We start from the raw sequence: 6095 nt of genomic DNA, 5'->3' as shown, positions 1-6095 counted from the left end.
TCTCAACTGCGTGAGAAAGCCTCGCCTCTTGCAGGCGACATTTTTTCTCTTCTGTGTCCAGAGAAACATGGCCAGAAGAGCTAGACTCGGAATCGTCCTCTGACGAGTCCGAAGAGGACGACTCCTCCCCTCTCCCGGAGGGGCCCGCCTCCTCTCCTTTAAAAGGAGCAGGAGAGAATGAAGAATTGTCAACTGTGAAATGGGAAGGGGTCACTTTGATTCCTCCCTCATAGGGGTGAAAGTAGTTTGGATAAAAACCGAAAACCGATCCAAACCAAACCGAACTAGAAATTCGGTTCGGTTTTTTCGGTTTTCGGTTTGGATTCGGTTCCAAAATCCTGAAACCGAATTATTTCGGTTTGGATTCGGTTCTGGGTCCTAAAAAACCGAAAACCGAAATCCAAACCGAAATGTTTAAAGCCCATATAGATTCCAGCCCAATTCCCCTACATATATATAGCAAACCCTAATTTTCTCCTTCATTTTTCTGACTTTCGGCCACCTTCACTCCTCAATTCCTCTACTTCCTCACCAAAACCCTTCATTTCCTTCACTCCGGCCACCGTATCTCACCACCGTATCTCACTCCGGCCACCGTATATTGTCTCCTTGGTCGAATATCAGTTCCTTTCTTCATATCTGGTGTTCGTAGACTTCGTACTCCCTCAATCCGCGACGCGCCACCACCTTCTGTTGCCACCACCTCTCTCAGTCACTCAAAGGTAAGGATTTTTTTATTTACTCCTCTTTTCCTCTTTCATTTGTTTTTTTGAATTGGGAATTTGAATTATGTTCGAATTAGGAATTTTGACTTATTTCTGGGAAATTAATTTATTATGTTCGAATTGTGAAATTGAGTTATTAATTTATTATGTTCAAATTGGGAATTTTGATTTATCTCTGGGTTATTATGTTCGAATTGATTCCATTCAAATTGGTGATGTTTTGTTCAATCTTTATAGTGATGTTTTGTTCTGTTATGTTCAAATTGGTGAGTACTTATGTTATTTTTGATAGATTCATTATTTTATGAGCCTTATTTTTGTAGTATAATGATTAATTATCATATGTTTTTTTTTTCATTATGTCATATATATTATGTAACTTATTTATTTTTTGAATGTTAGACTTGAAGAATATGAAAATTACTGATCCAATCAACCCAAACTTGGTTGAGCTTGATTGAATGCATGAAGAGTACGCTGCCAAGAAGAAGAAGCTAATGCCAGATTTGAATGAAGCTACTACCAATCTGTCATACTGTCATTTTATGTTTAAGATTACTGTTGTGTTTGACTGTCTGTAATTTTTATTTTGGCTGGACAAACTCAAGTGTTGTAATTCGTGACATTAATTGTGGTGGTGGAAGCTTTGTCTAAAAATTTATGTTTTGTTCAGGAACAGGTACAAAAATTAGGTCTTTAAAAGGCCCAAAACTATTTGTCCAATAACAGCCTAGAATTCAAGGCCCAAAAAAACAGCCCAAAGAAATTTGGTTCGGTTTGGATTCAATATCCAAAACCGAATTATTTCGGTTTGGATTGGATTGGATTGAATCCAAATTCGGTTTGGATTCGGTTTCAAAAATCCAAAACCGAAATAATTCGGTTTGGGGTATAATCCAAACCGAATACCGAACTTTCACCCCTACTCCCTCAGAACAGCCGGCTTTCAAGCCGCTTTGTTTCACTTCCACATCTGGCGCCTGGTCAGATGTTTCACTAATCGGCACCCTGTGGGAGGAGTCGTCTGAGTTTGAGATCCTGGCAGTCTTTTTTGTTCTGGCCATCATGCTCTGCATAGACACAGATACAGTCGGACTTTGTATAAAGGGCAAAGATGGGTCCGGAAAAGGGCAGGCGGCACTCCTAGTCATAGATTCAGCCGTCCCCGGTGACTGGCTGATCACTAACCTAGGTCGTGTCGTGTGCTTCCGTGGTGCCATTTCAAAAAAGAATAAAATAAAGAGAAAATTAAGAGTAAGAGAACCGACGGTTACCTGAACGAGTGACGATTGATGAAGTTCTGAAAATCCTGTGCAGTCGGCTTGTCAGAACAGGCGGTAGGCAGAAAGGGTCCAAAATGTCAGAGCAAGTTCAGGGGTCCGAATGTTCTCTCAAAAGTTCTCAAGTGAAAATGACTGAAGTCAACACTCCTTTATATAGGCGAAGTGAGAAGGCGAAGGGTCACTTCCAGAATTCAAAATTTGGGCGGGAGAATCTCTCGGCCTTTCGCCGAGTGACACCTGTAGCAGGCCGTCGCCTGTTACAGTGCGGCACCTGTCACAGGTAACACGTGACCAGTCACGTGCCACCTGTGAGGGGAAAATGATTAGGGGATTTTGCTCCCACCAATCGGAATGCGCCACGTGGGCCAATCAGGTCCTGCCAAGTGTCCCCCAGTTGGAACTGTCAGGGCTTGCCACGTGGCACACGCTTATTTGTCCACCTTGGACCTATTATGTCATGACACGTGGCATACTCCATGCCTAATGGAGAAACCGGCCACCCAGGCCCAACTTCCGAGGGAAGCCCAATCAGCCCTAGGTTAACCTAAACCTAGGATTGGCACGTTTCCCAAGGTTATAAATACCTCCCTTAATCCTCATTAAGGGGGGATTACGGAGATAACAGGCTGATCACGCTAACAAAGCAGATTACCTACATTAAACACTCTCACCTAGAGAGACCCAATCACTTTAATTTCCGCATTAATTACTCCTTAATCAAGTACTAACTTGACCGTCGGAGGCGGAGCTCCCACAACCAGGAGTCTCCGTTGTTTTGCATGTACAGGCGTCCGGTTCCAGTCTCGGAATTGTAACTCTCCCGCAGGACATCAGAAAACCCCGAAACACCTAGCATGTCACTAAGCAATAAAAATCAAAGCTTTAACCCTAACATGATACTAATATGAATATTAGGAAAAGAATAGGAAGGCATCATAGAAATCATAATTGTCATATTTGATATTGGAAATTATAGTTATTACCCTAAACATGATACTAGGAAGATCAAAACACCCTAAACATCAAATTTAGAAAAGCATCCTAACATTATACTAGGAATCAAAATAGGAACCTAAACATGAATTCTATATCATAATATCAATAAATCAATTGAAGTACTTACTTGGATGCCTCGTATCTCTTTCTAATAACAAAATACACGCATTAATAACTTCAAGGAAAATAATAAATCAAAACAATTAAATTAAATAATTGAAAGAGAGATTTGGGACCAAACCCTCAGAAATATCAACATTTCACGTCTAGGGCAAAGGCAACTTCGAACTTGGCTAGGTGTGTCTAGTGCTAATGTATGAGGAATTGTGTTTGTAAAAGGCTAGGTTTAGAAAGAGAGAGAGAAAATCAAAAAATTCTTGATGAGAATTGGTGAAAGAGAGAATTAGAGAATTGATGATATTTTGATGATTGAAAACGTAGTTTTTAGGAGGCTATTTATAGAGAAAATCAGTTGGAAAGATAGAAAAACACATCAGAGTTTCAACGTGAAAAAACGAAATTAGTGTCAGGCGCTGAACATTAGCGCCAAGCGCTAACGCTAGCGCCAGGCTTAGTGCCAGGTGCTAATGAGTGGCGTTAGGAGCTAATCAAAATTCTTTACGCGTTTTCTAAATTCAGATAAAATTTGGCCGTACAGAGGGCAAAATCGTATTTTCCTTAAAAACACTCTTTTATTCTGATTAAAACTCTAAAAAGTCAACAAAAGTCAATTTATCAATGCTAATTGAATTAAGAATGAAAAGAACCTTCTAGAAGAATCTAGAAGACTAAAACCATTCATAATTGCATTAGGAATGATAAATTCATATTAGGCCCTCCTCTAGATCATTGGGCCGCATATAAGGCTCAAACCGGACCCAGTTTAGTAATTTGGCCATAACTTCCTCATTATTCATCGGAATTGGGCTTATAATATATCGTTGGAAAGCTCTTTTCAAACCCTATCCAACTACACCATTATTGGACCCATATCATGGACCACACTAAACTGGATTGTCTGTTTTCTTAAAATAGGTTTGAAAAGAAATATTTTCAAAAACAGAAAGAAGATATATTCTTATAAAAACATCCTCATCACTAGACTTTTCACACTTTCTCTTTGTTCGATAATCAAATGACGTGAAAGGTATTCATCATTGGGTTTGGTTTTGGGGAGACACAAATGGGTGTCTACACCCATAAAACAAATGTCACAATTAAAAGAACAAGCAGAGTTACTACTATGAGTACTACGACTACTAGAAACTCCTGGAAGAGAGCTCACAACTTGCATTGACGGATGCCCGAGACGCCTATGCCATAACAAGCTTGCATCTGAAATAACTACTTTGTTCGCCTGTAGATTCCGAGCACGAACCGGACGAAAAATATAGACCCCATCATATTGTACCCTCGCTCCAATCAAGTTCCTCAAACTGCGGTCCTGAATAATGCATAGCTTGTCAGTGAACATAATAAAATAGCATTGTTTTTCTAATAGTTGAGACATAGATAACAAGTTGCATTTAAGAGCAGGAACATATAAACATTATTAAGACTTAAATTATCAGAAAAAATAACTCTTCCTTCTTTTGTCGCCGTCGTTCTCTTCCCATTGGGCAAACCAACAGGCGAAGAGATGTCATGTAAATCAGTGAAAAGGTCAATATTACCAGACATATGATTTGAAGCGCCAGTGTCAATGAGCCTATCAATGGAATTATACGTACCAAGTTTGTTTCCATCAGATGAAGAACCAGACTTGGTGACGGGCGTTAGAACGGTCGCACATTCCACACTCAATCAAATAAATTTATAAATCCTAAAACTAACCCCTAAACAAGTCTAGTGGTAAGTTCGGAGTCGAACCACAAGGAACGGTAATGCTAGATTGTTCTTAATCTAATGCCTAAGCTATGCCGAAGTCGATTTACGGATAAAGGACACTACAACTACACTAAAACACATATAAAGAACAAGGTATGATAAAGTCTACTAGGGGAAAAGATCCACTTTGAACAATTAACAAGTTAATGGGAATCGATTTGATAATCAATCATGCAAAGAAAGAATTAAAATGGGAATTAATTACCATCAAGAGCAATCTCTCAAATTCCTAGCCTAGATCCCTCATTGACTAGGTGCATAGAAGAAATTTACCCAAAATGCAATCAAATATATCAATTCTAATTCACAATCCCTTGTCAAACTAAAACCAATATGCAATTAAGTGTGCTATCATGGGAGATCAATCCAATCTAAAACAAACAACATGCCAACATCAATTCAATCAATTTAATCACACAATTATCATCAAATTTATCTCAAATAACTCAATTAACCATAACAAAGCTTCACTCAACACCTAGTAGAAGGAAATCTACTCAAACATGATTAACAAAGCAATTAATAAAGCATAAAGAGAGAAGAGAGTAAGAAATGCTCATTGATATAAAATGGAGATCTTCAAATCATCAAATTCCTCCTTTGATTATCCAAAATCCATGAAAACCATTGTGCTCCTCACTTTCTCTCTCCAAAATTTGAGAGTTTCTCTCTCTAAAAACCTAAAACTAACCTAAAAACTATTCTAAACTGAAAAATCTCCTTTTTTTCTTTAATGAGTAAAAAATCTATTTATACCCTTTACAAAATTGCTTAGGAAGCTCGGCAAAAAGTCAGCTGAAACGGGAAAAGGTCCGACCGAACTCTGTGTAGGTTCGGTCGGACTCAGGGTAGGTTCGGCCGAACTCAGGGTAGGTTCGGTCGAACCTCCCTGATCCTTGTTTGGTCGAACTTTCCTGGTTCGACCCCTCCTGTAAACATGCTGAAAACTTGGTTGAAACTGCCTTGGAGGTTCGGTCGAACTTTTCAAAAGTTTGACCACACCTAGGTTCGACCGAACCTCTTAGAGGTGTGGTCACACCTCCTCTTGAACTTCCTCTTCTTGCTTCCTCTTCTTCCCTTTTGCTCCTCTTGTCTTTGTCCATGCCTCCATACTTGGCCAAGGGGCCTCCTACCGTGCTTAGGACCGTCATGGAACCTGCAAAAGATAGCAAAGATCACGAGAGCATGGGGATGATAAAATTAT

The sequence above is a fragment of the Chenopodium quinoa genome, unplaced genomic scaffold, assembly GCF_001683475.1.
Source record: "Chenopodium quinoa cultivar QQ74 unplaced genomic scaffold, ASM168347v1, whole genome shotgun sequence".
NCBI lineage: Eukaryota > Viridiplantae > Streptophyta > Magnoliopsida > Caryophyllales > Amaranthaceae > Chenopodium > Chenopodium quinoa.
Note: the sequence above shows the minus strand (reverse complement) of the source record.